The sequence below is a fragment of the Argopecten irradians genome, chromosome 6 (assembly GCF_041381155.1).
Source record: "Argopecten irradians isolate NY chromosome 6, Ai_NY, whole genome shotgun sequence".
Classification (NCBI taxonomy): Eukaryota; Metazoa; Mollusca; class Bivalvia; order Pectinida; family Pectinidae; genus Argopecten; species Argopecten irradians.
In genome coordinates, this window is record NC_091139.1 from 43,729,310 (window position 1) to 43,744,852 (window position 15,543).

Sequence of the window (15,543 nt, forward strand, 5' to 3'; positions counted from 1 at the left end):
GAATATATATTTCATTGACTTATATACATCTTAACCTCAGGGGAGACAAATCTACATATTAATTGAGTGTTTTTATATCCCTTCTCTTAAAGGAAAACCCATCTCAAGTTGACATGTCACACATTTCACTGACTGCTATTTACGAAAGGAAACTGTTTTTCAGTAAATTTAACTAAGTTTCCAAGGTACAAAAAAAATAAATAAAATAAAAACAGCTGGTACCTGACAGCAAAAGACACAACTAGGAAATTAGCCTGATATAAAAAGAGTTTAAAGAAGCTACGTTGAATGTTTTTGGAATTATAGCTCAGAAACAAGACAACTGTAGTTTGGTGTTCCATAGTAACAGAAAAATGGACGGTACCAAAAGGCACACTTCACACACATTGACGTATACTAGTACACTTCACCTGATAAACACAAAGTTTAATTTGCTAATTTGAACAATTTTGGAGTTCGGAAAACATCTCTGACAGACATATGCATGGACAGACAGAATTTTTTTTTCAATATCCCCCACAAACACGGGCAAAAGCTAAGAGATTAATATAGGATAGTGTACCATATTCGACCCAAAAAGTGCCCTTGTCCAATAAGCATCCCTCCCCCATTTAGAGGACACAATACCATTCGCCTGGATTCAAATGCAGACTGAAATTATGAAAATTCTTTATCTGATTTTTTGCAAATTTATTAATGCCTTAATATGTGCAACCATTTTGCAAAAGGTTATTCCAAATTTAGTCCTTTCAAACGTCCCCTCATTTTTTATAATTTCTAAGCACCTTGTGTGCTTATTAGTTAAATATTTTACTTATCTAACCTTTGGCAAAGATACGTATCATCACAGATATCATAGCACCACCTGCTTCAACACATATATATCACAAGTCACACTACCGGTATGTTAAAATACATTAAGCTACAATGACCCACGTTGAGGTAGCTACTTGCTACGTGTATAATCACACCAAGATATATGTTGTACTACCCCATGCCAGTATGATCATTAAACTCCATGCACAGATAAAAGGCCACAGGTAAAATATTACACACATTAACCATTTACCCAGATCTTGTACCTTTAGCAAACTTACCTCCAAAGATATCTACTGGGGTGAGTAGGTTTTCTCCAAACACGGTGGTATAACAGTCTAGAGCAGCTAGGAGGGTGTCAAACCAGGCCAGGGTGGAGGGCAGGGAGACAGTATCACCCATAGACCTCAGGGTGGGGCATGCCACTAACCCTACCTTGGTGTGACTGGTATGGCCTCCTCCTTCAAACCTGTCCATAGAGAAAGTCATGTAACAAAAAATCCCAGATACCATTTTCTCCCATACTTGACAGGGTTATCCCGCGGTTACTAGGGAAAAGATAACTCTGTCTTTTGCCGGAGTAGGGACAGCTCACATACGCTAGACAGTGACGTCATCAATACATGCGGCGACCATTTTTACATACATGTCGTTCATGTCGACTGAATTTTCACCATTTCTCATTTAAGTATGGGAGCAAAAGAATCTTACATGGGCCAGTCAGGTGAACAGGGGTTGAGATATCCCTGTCCACCTTGGCCGGGTTGATGGTCAAAATCTTTCACAAGGGTTGAGATATCCCTGTCCACCTGACTGGCTAATGCAAGATTCTATTGATCCCCTCCCCCTACAAATCTATTTATGATGTGAAATAGACATAAGGGCTGAAAAACAGTTTGATTAACAATCCCAAATGCCATCATTATCTTGATTACTTGAATATAATGTAAAACACTAAATAAAATAATATATGCCTTGACGATTGAACTGCTTAAAGTAGGCAGTTACAGAACAAGAGATCCCAGAGGGATCTTGGCGCCCACCAAAGAATGATATATATCTGACAAAGGAAAGATGGATCTTTTCTCTACTTTTTAAACTTTTTCAAACATACTACATATAAAATTTGAGACAGATCGCTTCAGTACCTTTTGAGAAATAGCGGTAAAAAACTTCAACTGTCAAAATCCAAGATGACTACTTGGCGGCCATCTTGTTGATCAATCGGTCCCAAATCGCAATATGCACAACTAGGGCCCTCGGGGAACCTACATATGAATTTTGAGACAGATCCCTTTAGTACTTTCTGAGAAATAGCAATAACAAACTTTGAATAACAAAATCCAAGATGGCTGCCTGGCGGCCATCTTCTGGCGGCCATCTTGTTGACCGATTGGTCCCAAAATACAATATGCACAACTAGGTCCCTAGGGGAACCTACATATAAAATTTGAGACAGATCCCTTCAGTACTATCTGAGAAATAGCGATAACAAACTTTAACTATCAAAATCCAAGATGGCGGCCTGGCGGCCATCTTGTTCACCGATTGGTCCAAAAATGCAATATGCACAACTAGGGCCCTAAGGGAACCTACATATTAAATTTGAGAAAGATCCCTTCAGCACTTTTTGAGAAATAGGGATATCAAACCTTAACTATCAAAATCCAAGATGGCCGCCTGGCGGCCATCTTGTTTTTCCTATCAGCCTCAAAATCTGTATGGCACAACTAGGGACCAAGGGTAACCTCCATGTGAAGTTTGAACAAAATCCCTTCAGTAGTTTCTCAAGAAATATTGATAACAAACTTCAACTGCCCAAAATCAAAGATCAGGCTAAAAAAATCTTTATGGCCTGGCAAGGGCAAAATACCCTTCAGTAGTTCTCAAGAAATATTGATAACAAAACTTCAACTGCCCAAAATCAAAGATGGCTGCCTCGTTGTTTTTTCCGATCAGCCTCAAAATCTGAATGGCACAACTAGTGACCAAGGGTAACCTCCATGTGAAGTTTGAACAAAATCCCTTCAGTAGTTCTCAAGAAATATTGATAACAAACTTCAACTGCCAAAATCAAAGATGGCTGCCTGGCGGCCATCTTGTTTTTCCGATCAGCCTCAAAATCTGTATGGCACAACTAGTGACAAAAAGTAACCTCCATGTGAAGTTTGAACAAAATCCCTTCAGTAGTTCTCAAGAAATATCGATAACAAACTTCAACTGCCAAAATCAAAGATTGCTGCCTGGTGGCCATCTTGCTTTTCTGATTAGCCACAAAATCTGTATGGCACAAATATGGACCAAGGGGACCCTCCATGTGAAGTTTGAACAAAATCCCTGCAGTAGTTTTTAAGCAATAGTGATAACAAGCATTGTTTACGGACGGACGACGGACCACGGACGACGGACCACGGACCCAGGGCGATTTGAATAGCCCACCATCTGATGATGGTGGGCTAAAAATGGATGCCAACTGAACAAATGCTATATCTACAGTATAATTTAAATAGAGAACATTAAACATTTCAACATTTCAACAGCCGTAAAGGTGCTTGTTGTCATGACAAATATGATTTAGAAATTATAACATCAATAGTGTTGGCAGTTACACTCTCATAACTGCCAACATTAGACAGTAAAATTAATTGTAGTTTAATGGATATAATAGTAATGATGGCCCAGTACAGTTTAATGATGGTACCTTGTGATGAAATACTTCTGTTTCTCACTCTTCAGGAACGCCTGGAAATACATCTGGGTAGACTTGATTCCTTCAAAAATTAAAAACAATTTATTTAGGAATTTAGAAACCACATTAATTTTAGTTATTAAAGTCAGATTTAATGTAATTGTTTTATTTAGTTTAATTTGTTATGTAACCAGAGTACTAGGAGAAAAATCACTGGTCAAAAGTCACCAATTAACTGCTACACATATGGGAGGGGTTTATTTGTAATCAATGTTTTAAGTTAATGAAAACAACCTATGTTTAAAAAAGGAGGATTGTATTTGTAATCTTGTTTGATTTATCATAAAGATGTACCTGGATACACTACCTTATTTAATAACTCCAACAAAATGAAGAAGAATCAGTATCTGGACACACCATCTAAACACACTTTACCCTATCAATATACAGTGGAACCTCCCAAAACCGAACCTTCTCAAAACCGATCACCTCTAGAAACCGAACATGGATGTCATGTACGGAATGAACTCCTCTTTATTAATAGTATATAAAACTTCCCAAAACCGATCCCTCCCAATTCCGAATACCGGACCGATTTTGAGATCGGAATAGTCAAATGTAACTAAAATACACTTCTGAAAACCGGCCTTACCTGAGCGACACCGATAGATTGAATTGAGGTCTGATCAACCGACCGTGAAATACACACGTACCTGTACCATAGTTGTTGCATGACATGTCCTGGGGCATGTATACAGATGTGAAGGCTATAGGTACACGGTAATTATACCCGAGATCGTGGTGTGATTATTTAATCATGTCTATTGTTAAGATATCTAACGAAGGTCTACCATGTGCACGCGGTTTGTTTACTGTAGGAAAACAAGCAGAGCTAGTAATAAAGAGAAAGTTTCGTAATCAAATCACACGGTTTTTTTATTTACATATGTAGTTGTCGGATAACATAAATTATCTGTATGAAGAAGCCGAAGCAATGTATTGTTTTAGAAAATGACTGTCATATAATGGCCGGCATCGACTGATCATCGTGTAATTAGACCATATAATTTGATTCTTGACGTAACCGGAAGCGATCGGTCGTACATGTATGTAGGTTTCAGACGAGAACATCCCCAAGAACATTCCGCAAACTAATAACTAACTAAAACTACCGTTTATAAGCGGTAAACAAAAGTCAGCTTTATGCTGAAATTCCATTCCTTTATTAAAAGTAAGATATCTCTTTCTTCGCTTTTGTAGGATTAACCATCCTCATTAAACAATCAATATCGGTTGTTTTTAATTAAAAAACGAACAGCCCAGGCATAAATGCGGTGCATCTAGTGTAAAAAAAGACTCTCCGATCGATTAAATCCGGATCGTGATGATCGATATTTCGGTTTCACCTCTCCAAACCGAACCCGCTCTAAACCGGTCGAAATTACATGCACGCGACCGATGATCGTGTTTCGGGAGGTTCCACTGTACCAATATTTTTCCGGGACAATAAACGCACCTGTGTATAAGCCGCAGAGGCCTTTTTTTATTTTACGATTTTTTCAGTTTTTGTACACTATAAGACGCAGCCGCCGTGATATTAGCCGCACACAAAATGTTTAGGCCCATGTACCAACGTAAACCATCTGTGTACATACGATCGATCTCTATTGAAGTAGGGGTAATGCTTATCGATCGTTTATAATCACAAAAAATTGTCTGTAAACTTGTACTGTAAATATAACAAATAAAACTCACTATGATGTAAATATCTTTAGCAAAAATGGACTTGGCCATGTTTCTATTCCTTGTTTATTCTGCTATTAAGCCTACTTTGTGTAAACAAATATGGCGACCGTACGATTTCACGTTTACTCTCTCTCATATTTCAGCATGCCGGTTAAAACTTTTTTCAGTATGCATATGATTTTATTTTATCTCTATTTTGATATATTTCGTGTATTTATTATAGTGATGTGTAAAGGATTTACTGTATTATCAAGGCTTGCATCATTAACCTAAATCTGACTTCGATTAGGCTAGAGTGTTCTCTGTCAATTTGCCATCCCATGATGCTTTCACCGAAGCCTTATTTTTGTAAACTTCTGGATATTATTTTCGCTGCAGAGATCGATTAAATTTGATTAAATGATTTTAATATGACTGTGCGATGTTTTAACTCGGTATAATGTTCTAAATTACATGTGATTTACGTTTATAAAATTGATTGCTGATTATTTTTCATTAAATCACGGCGACAGGATTTCGGGAAATTCCCCTGTTGTCCGACATATGTGTACACATTACGTGTGCAAGTTTGAGTTCATGTTTACTCTCGTTCATATTTCAGTATGCCGATAAAATACTTTCTTCAGTAACATTATGCATAGGAATGGATTATATTTCTTTTTTTATATATATTCTGTGTATTAAATATATCTTGGTGTAAAGAGTTACTGTATCAATCGACTTCGTTTAGAGTGTTCTTCCACTGTTTGTTAACTAGGTATCCCATGATGCAATTCACCGAAGCCTTATTTTTGTAAACTTCCGGATTAAGACCTCGTGGTGTTTGCCGCTGCAGAGATCGATAAAATGATGTTTTATAGACTGTTCGATGCTTATAACATCGCTAGAATGTTCTAAATAACATGTAAAACACGCGAATAAACTTGATTACTGATTATTTCATTGAAATCACAGCGACAGGATTCCGAGAAATACACATGTTGACAGAGTGTAACACGTGTGCAAGTTAGCAGTCATTCATGATCAGAAGATCGTTTTCTTGCTGTCTGCGGACATTTCTTGCACACACATAATATTTAAATGATATATTTAACTTATTGTTTGATATTTGATGATTTTTGACGTTTTAGTTATTATTTTCTTGGTAACAATCCTGCAGCAAATCGATAGCGAAATCAGTCCGCCATTGTGTTGTGACTGTAAACAACCACGCTTCAGTCGGCCGATTTTCCGTGAATTAAACAATTTTACGATTGAACATGTATCTGGTACGTTATTATTTTTTATCTTTATTATATTTTCATCACATATTATATATTTTAATTTTTTACAGTGATTTTTTTTTGTATAACTTTACTAAACCGCCATTGTGTTTGTGAACACGTTTCTGTCGGCAGATTTCCTTGAATTAAACAATTTTACGAGTGAACATGCATCCGATACGTAATTTTTTTCATCTTTAATATATTTTCATTGCATTTTTTGATCTTTTAAAACACTTTTACAGTGATTTTTTTCGATGCATAACTTTACATTAAAAATGGCGAGTAAAACTTTACGATTTTCACATATGAATCACGACGTAATAATGCAAAAACATGGTCAGATTTTGGTTTTCGTCCACGGATAAGCCGCACTGGTGTATTAGCCGCACTCCCGATTTTCAGGGAAAAAAGTCGCGGCTTTTACTCCGAAAATACGGTACTGTTTGTCCTTGTAACCTTTTTAGATTCAAAGGCATTTTTCTCAGGTAACTTTATATTGAATAAAGTTTATATATAATTTATTTATCGTTAAACTAACATTTTTTAAACAAAAATTATGAACCTATATATAAAACCTAAATATAAATCATGCTTTTAGCCCTGATATTTTTTAGTTTGCATAATGGGTTTTTTGTAAGAGAAAATCACAGGAAAACCCTATACATGAATATGTAGTAAAGCTAACCCAATGTTTACATTCATATTTTGGAGAATCAAATTCCAACCATGTTGGTGAAAAAGGGGAGATTTTTGTTACCACTGGATCGACCAACTATCCAATACTCTAAATGTATTTTTTTGTTATAAACATTGGAATACAATGTATTGTTTTGTACCTTGTATTAGTGGAGTCATCTTGTGCAATTTTTCATACACATGTGTCGACACTCTTCTCTGTCTGGGTCGGCCACACTGACGCATTAACCTAGCAAACACATATATCAATGGTGATCTTACTCCACTGACTGAGGAAGGAAAAAAAAGCAACACTATTGTTAAACACATTGTTCACATAATTTGCTATAAATTTGATTATCTGAATTAATGAATCTATGTTTTTTTGACATAGAATTGCTACCGTTTTAGCATAGAATGTAGAGTTTCCTCACCTGGGCTTGTCCGTAGTTTGCTTTCCTTTTCAAGATATCTGCCTTCTTACAGATGATTTTCTTAAGTGTTCTAGGGCCTTACATGCTTGCTCTTGTGTGCCTGTACATCAATTAGAATGTTAGTTGATGATTACATAGATTGCATATATTGAATAGCAGTTAAATTTCGAGAGTGGTTTATTTTTGCATTTTTACTGAAGTTCGTAGAATTTTTAAACATCATCAAAATTTAATCATATTGAAAAATACTCATTGCTAAAAAAGTTCTCACCACTATAGACTAATGTAAATCAAAACTGATTCTATAACTGGTCAATTTGTTCGATATTTGTAAATATCTACAAAGGTTTATGTATGGATTTTTGGCTCCCAAATCCATCAAATATTTTAAACCAAGTTTTAAGAAATAAAATTGTTGCATTTGAAATTTTGGTACATCATGTTTGCTTTAAAATTTTCTAATTTTAAGCTTTAGTAGTTTCATGGAAGTTAGATATAGTAGATATACATTTAAATTTATCATTTTTTGCTAGTTTTTATTTGTTTTGATAATAATTTAATCCCTAAATTTTGAATTTTTTGACAGATTTGAGGACAATTTGAGGAGCTATTTGTACTAAATTTGAAATTCTGTTGGAATAAATGCCCCCATCTGTCCACAGGAATGGACAAGACGGGATAAATACAACAGACGTGGACTATTGGGTAAGAGTTTATGCCAGTTTTTATAGTAAAAGGCATAAATAATATAAAATGACAAATCAAATTTACCTAATGACTAATCGTCCTTGTGTGCGATGGCCAAAACTTCAACAAAATGGACGAGGATCTGGAAGGTGAATATATCTACTAAGGTGTTGTCTTCCCTGAAATACAAAAACACCTTAGTTTTTTCTTATTTATATTCTATCCAATTGCCTCATTTTTTCTTGATTCTAAGTAATCATTGTAAGATAAAGATAAAGACTTTATATAGAATGATATTTTGCAGACCAAGGAACACCAGATGGATGAATAGACTTTACATGGTCTATATCAATGGGTTTTCAGAATACCGAACATCTTGCTGCCTTACAATAGAAAAATTGCACAATCAAATAAACTACCTGAACACTGTGTATATGTTTGTTAAATGCCAGTGCAGCCCCGATCTTTTGAAGGCACTATATTAAAGTAGGCATCAAAAAGAGTCTTTTTAAGACAGACTATAATTGGTAGGACTAGTTCCGTCTGAAACAAAAAAATATGAATATACAAAGAAAACATTGGTTATCTATATTTTTAACTTTGAATTCAACTCTTATTTTAAACAATACTATAAGATATTGGGTTATATAACAATTTTATATACAACAATACATCAAGTAATTTAAGAAGTTTACAATAAGATGTTTATTACACTACAGATTAAAAAATAGAAATTTGGCGTAATCATACATGTTCATATCCATATAATTAACTTACAATAAATATTTTAAACGATGAATTTATAGGCTAAATGAGGTTCAAGCCGAAACTTGAAAAGACTCCAAGATATACAGAGAAGCCACTAGACCCTGAATACCTCCAGAGAAGTATAGAAATCTGTAGCGACCTGGAGATGCTGAAAAAAGAATAGGAATATAATAGATAGCTAGACCCCCTACGATTGATTTTTATGAAAAGCTGTATATGATAGCTAGGCCCCCAACGATAGATAGATATCTGAAACAAAGATCATAAAAAATTTCTATTGAATTAAGATGGGGAAAATTCCGAAGAATAATGCCAAAGTTAAAAACAAAATGTTGTTGATTTTGAAAGACTTACTATAGACAATAATTGTAAAGAGACTAGCCCCCAATAAAAAAAACAATATAATATTACCTAATAATATAATCGAGAAAATTTAAGGTTTGAAATTCTAATTACAACAGAAAATAAGGGAAAGAAATTGTTTTGTTAGATCGCCTTCAAATAAAAAGGAGTCAAAAACATCTAGAAAATGCAGCTCTGCGAATACAAGTTGATAAACATGGTATTCCGTAGATATATTGAAGAAACAAAGTCAGATACCAATCCCAAGGAAAGAATGAAAACAGATCTTCGACCCCTAGCAGCATGAGGTACTAAAATTCAAAATGAATTGACCATTAAATGAAATTATCAAAAATAAACACGGGACTTAAGTACTCCTTTAAATTACCAATAAAATGGAGTAAGCATCTGGATTAGTTAATCTAAAAAAATTTATGAATAATTGGCATATGAAACCCAACATCAAATATTATGCATGGTAGACACAGGATTTAAAAATCATTTATAAGATAGATAGATAGATATAGATATATATAGATAGATATAGATAGATAGATAGATAGATAGATAGATAGATAGATAGATAGATATAGATATATATAGATAGATAGATAGATAGATAGATAGATAGATATAGATAGATAGATAGATAGATAGATAGATAGATAGATAGATAGATAGATAGATAGATAGATAGATAGATAGATAGATAGATAGATAGATAGATATAGATAGATAGATAGATAGATACAAATAGATATATATAGATAGATAGATAGATAGATAGATAGATAGATAGATAGATAGATATAGATAGATAGATAGATAGATAGATAGATAGATAGATAGATAGATAGATAGATAGATATATAGATAAATAGATAGATAGATAGATAGATAGATAGATAGATAGATAGATAGATAGATAGATAGATAGATAGTATAGATATAGATAGATAGATAGATAGATAGATATTATATATTAAGACCATTATATTGATAGATAGAAAGCTTATAGTATAATAGATAGATATTATAGATCAAAATAAATATAATATCAAGATATATCCCGATGATATATTCATAGATAGATAATTATAGTCCTTTATAGATAGATAGATATAACGATATAACTAGAAAAACGCCGATAAAGAGATAGAGATAGATAGATAGATAGATATAGATAGATAGATAGATAGATAGATAGATAGATAGATAGATAGATAGATAGATAGATAGATAGATAGATAGATAGATAGATAGATAGATAGATAGATAGATAGATAGATAGATAGATAGATAGATAGATAGATATATAGATAGATAAGATAGATAGATAGATAGATAGATAGATAGATAGATAGATAGATAGATAGATAGATAGATAGATAGATAGATAGATAGATAGATAGATAGATAGATAGATAGATAGATAGATAGATAGATAGATAGATAGATAGATAGATAGATAGATAGATAGATAGATAGATAGATAGATAGATAGATAGATAGATAGATAGATAGATAGATAGATAGATAGATAGATAGATAGATAGATAGATAGATAGATAGATAGATAGATAGATAGATAGATAGATAGATAGATAGATAGATAGATAGATAGATAGATAGATAGATAGATAGATAGATAGATAGATAGATAGATAGATAGATAGATAGATAGATAGATAGATAGATAGATAGATAGATAGATAGATAGATAGATAGATAGATAGATAGATAGATAGATAGATAGATAGATAGATAGATAGATAAGATAGATATAGTAGATAGATAATAGATAGATAGATAGATATATAGATAGATAGATAGATAGATATAGATAATAGATAGATAGATAGATAGATAGATAGATAATAGAATAGATAGATAGATATATAGATATACATAGTATAGATAGATAGATAGATAGATAGATAATAGATAGATTTAAATAGATAGATAGATAGATAGATAGATAGATAGATAGATAGATAGATAGATAGATAGATAGATAATAGATAAGAAGACTAGTAAAGAAAACCGCCGCCAAAAAGATAAAGGCAAAAAAAAAAAGAAAAAAACACAGCATTCAAGTATAAAATACAAAGATAGAAAAAAAAAAAAAAAACATACAAGAAAGAAATAAAACTAAAAAGCCAAGATCGAGAAAAAAAGATATATACATAGCCTATAATAATAATAAATAGAAAAGCTACCAATAGATAGCTAAACCTATAAGTAGATAGTAGATAATAGATTATAAAAAAATAAGATATAGATAGATATCCTTAGATAGATAGATAGAAATTAGATAGATAGATAGATAGATATATAAAACACTATATATATATATAGAATAGATAGATATATAAATATATAAATAGAGAAAAAATATTACAAACAAAACAAAAAAATAAAAGATAGATAGAGAATTAATAAAAATTATCAAAAATAAATTAGATAGATATATATAGATAGATATATTATAAGAGATAAAAAATATCTAGATACATATAGATAAATAAAATAATATATAGAAAAAAAAAATATACTAGATAGAATGATAGAGTACGCGATATGACAATGAAAAACCAACATACAAAGATTACAGAAACATAGAAAACACACATTGCATACCACAAAGATAATAGGAAAAATTTGTAAATTTTGAGGATGATATGATTGAGATGTAGTGATTAAGTAATAGAAAAATCATATTGGAAATAGTAGTGTTTGCTATAGCTGAATGTGATAGAATAGATATGATAGAAATATATAGGGATCTGATACATAGTAAATATAGGTATAAAACCATATATTATATAGATCATAGATATAGATAGATTCTCTCTCTCTCTACAAAGTTCACTCACTAGATAGAATCACTCTACATAAGAAATATCTAGAAATAAATAGAAAAATAAATAGACTATAACTAGATAAAATATAAAGGAATATATCATATATATAGAATAATAAGATATAATAGAATAGATAGACAAAACATATATATATATACAATATAAATATAAACAATCACACCACCCACTCTCACTCAACATATATATATAGATAACTAAAAAAAAAACAAAAAAAAAACAAAATAAAAATCAAAAATAAAAGCTATATATATAGAGATAAATATTAGATATATAGAGATAGAGATAGATATATAGATTAGATATAGATATAAAAGATATATATAATAAAAAACATAGCTAGATATCTAGAGCAGATATATATTAAAACTAAAAAAAATATATGATAGATATATAGAGAGAGATAAAACATATATATAGATAATATATCTAGATAGATAGAGATATAACAAAAATAAAGAGAGAGATATTAGGAGATAAAGAATATGAGAGAGAGATGAATATAGATATAATTAGAGAGAGAGATAGAGAAAAATAGAAAATTATATTTAATAGTAGAGAAAAAAAAAAATAATAGATAACTTCAAAATATAGATATAGAGATCAACATAAAAAACAAAATATCAAAAAAAAAAAATTAACAATAGAGATAGAGAGATATAAAAAATTATATATATATATATAGAGATAGATAGATAGCAATATAGATAGATAAAAAAAGATAACTCTCTCTAATATATATAGTATAGGATAATTATAATAAAATAGGATAAAGATGAGATATAAAAATATATAGATAGAGAGATCTAGAATAATAAAAATAATTAGAAAAAAAAAAAACTCTAAGATAGAGATATAAAAGAGAATAAATAGATATATATAGAGAGATGGATAGAAAGGATAGATATATATATATATGTAGATAGTAAGGATATAATAGAGATGGTATATCAATAGATATGTAAAAAAAATAGATCGATTAGTTTTAGATATATAGAGATAAAATTATATATAGATAGATGGATAGATATAATATATACTTTTAAAAATAGAAACAACTAATTAGATAGAGATATAGATAGATAGATAGATAGAAAATAGATAATATATAGTATAAAGATAGAAATAGATATATAGATAAGATAGCTATAAGATGAGTATATGATAGATAGATATAGATAAACTATAGATATATTAGATCAAATATATAGATATATAGATAGATGTAGATAGAATAGATAGATAGATAGATAGATAAGATCTATAATTAGATAAGATAGATAGATAGATAGATATTAGAGATAGATAGATAGATTGAAATACATAAAATCAATGAGAGAGAGATATATATAGATAGATAGAGATTGATATATATTTAGAAAAAATATAGAGAGAAACAATATATAGATAGAGATTAGATATATAGAGATATAGATAGCAAGTAACGCTATAAAGATAGAGAGATACGATAGATTAGAGAGATATAGATAGATAAAAAGTAAGATAGAATTATAGTATAGATAGATTATATAGAGAGATAATATAAAGATATATATATATATAGAATAGCTTACTCATAGCTCATACCTCGCTCTCTCTCTCACGCTCATAGATATGAGAGAGAGATAGAGAATAGAGAGAATATAGAGAGAGATAAAGAAATAAAGAGTAGAAAAATGAGAAAGAGAAAAATATAGAGAAAGAAAAATAGAGAGTGAGAGATAGAGAGATAGAGAGAAAGCTCTCTCTAATAGAGATATAGAGAGATTATATAATATTATAGAGATAGATAGAGAGTAGAAAGGATAGAATAATTCTTATTGATGATATAGATTAGATAGAGAGAGATAGAGATGATAGAACCTACGAGTATAGATATGAATGAGTTAAGATAAGATTTTGATATAGATATGATCTATGAGGAAGAGAGTATATTAGAGTAGATTGATCGATATGATAGATAGATAGATAGATAGGATAGATAGGATATAGAGAGTGTAGATAGATAGATAGATAGATAGAAAGAGGTAGGGTTAAAGTCTAGAGTTAGAGATAGATTGATAGAAGAGAGAGATAGATAGATAGATAGATAGATAGAGATGGGTTGGTGACTCGTGTGTGTTTAGGTGTGGATAGATAGGATAGGGCGGGTATAGATTAGATAGAATAGATGAGAGGTTGGTAGATAGAATGGTGTAAGATTGCTGAACTCTGTCAATCCTCTAGATACGGATTAAGCTGATAGACACTCTTACAGATTTACGTATAGAGGTGGGTGGGTGTGAGGGAGAAGGTGAGATAGATTAGTGATAGATAGATAGATTGTATGAGTATAGAACCCATCAGTATATTCTGATAGATAGTATAGTTAGATAGATAAAATATGATAGATAGCTAAAGTTTGTATGCAGTTATACAGTATACGTTTATAGATATGTGTTTATAGATATTAATATCCTCCCACAGAAGTGCTATTCTCTATTATGTACAGCAGTATACTGTAATATAAAAGGTATGACATGTTTCTAAGTGTGGTAGCTTAGTAAATACCCCCCCTCCCCCCACCGCAAGGATCGCCAGGAAAAAAGCCCCCTGGGGTAATGAAGACGCGTTAGAGAGATACATACAGAGAGATTAAAAAACTTTGAAATTTTCGTAATGGACCGTTTATGAATCATTCAAATTTCTGAATAGGGGAACACAATAAAAGCGACGACGGCTAGAAATCTAAGATTGTTTTTGGGCTCGTTGTTATATTAGTAACAATAGACATGCGTATACCTATAAACGATATTCCGGTGGCGTTGGGTCTTTTTCGTATTACCTTGTATTAACGTTATATATAGAGGTACGCCTTGTATATATGCAAAATACTTAGTGATAATACACACACTGTACTACCCGATAAAGGTACAATTAACAAATAAATCATTCAACTATACAGCCGCAGTTAGTAATAAAATACAAAAAAACAAAATTTAATAAAAAAAAAAAGTTTTAAAAAAAATCATAACAATTTATATTTGACTAATCCTGAAAAAAACTGACAAAAACGCCGGAAAATCGCATAAACCCACATATTAATGGACGGATTGAGATGAGAATTTGAAGAACACCGCCAGTTAGCTTATCTTTCTGTTAGACCGCGATATATATAGTGTTTCAACAAATCGATTTTCATATACGAAATATCAAAATCAGCCGTTTTCCTAACGAAAGGTGAAAATTGTTTTATATTG

At 31.3% G+C, this 15,543-nt stretch overlaps 1 long non-coding RNA gene across 1 annotated transcript; it reads right to left on the reverse strand.

Moving 5' to 3' along the window:
- Nucleotides 1–1,102: 1,102 nt before the first annotated feature.
- LOC138326366 (uncharacterized) lies at nt 1,103–7,374 on the reverse strand. Its single transcript, XR_011208896.1, has 3 exons — nt 7,353–7,374; nt 3,518–3,587; nt 1,103–1,285 (listed from the first exon to the last, which is right to left on the reverse strand). It is a non-coding gene; the product is annotated as an uncharacterized lncRNA (long non-coding RNA).
- Nucleotides 7,375–15,543: the final 8,169 nt, after the last annotated feature.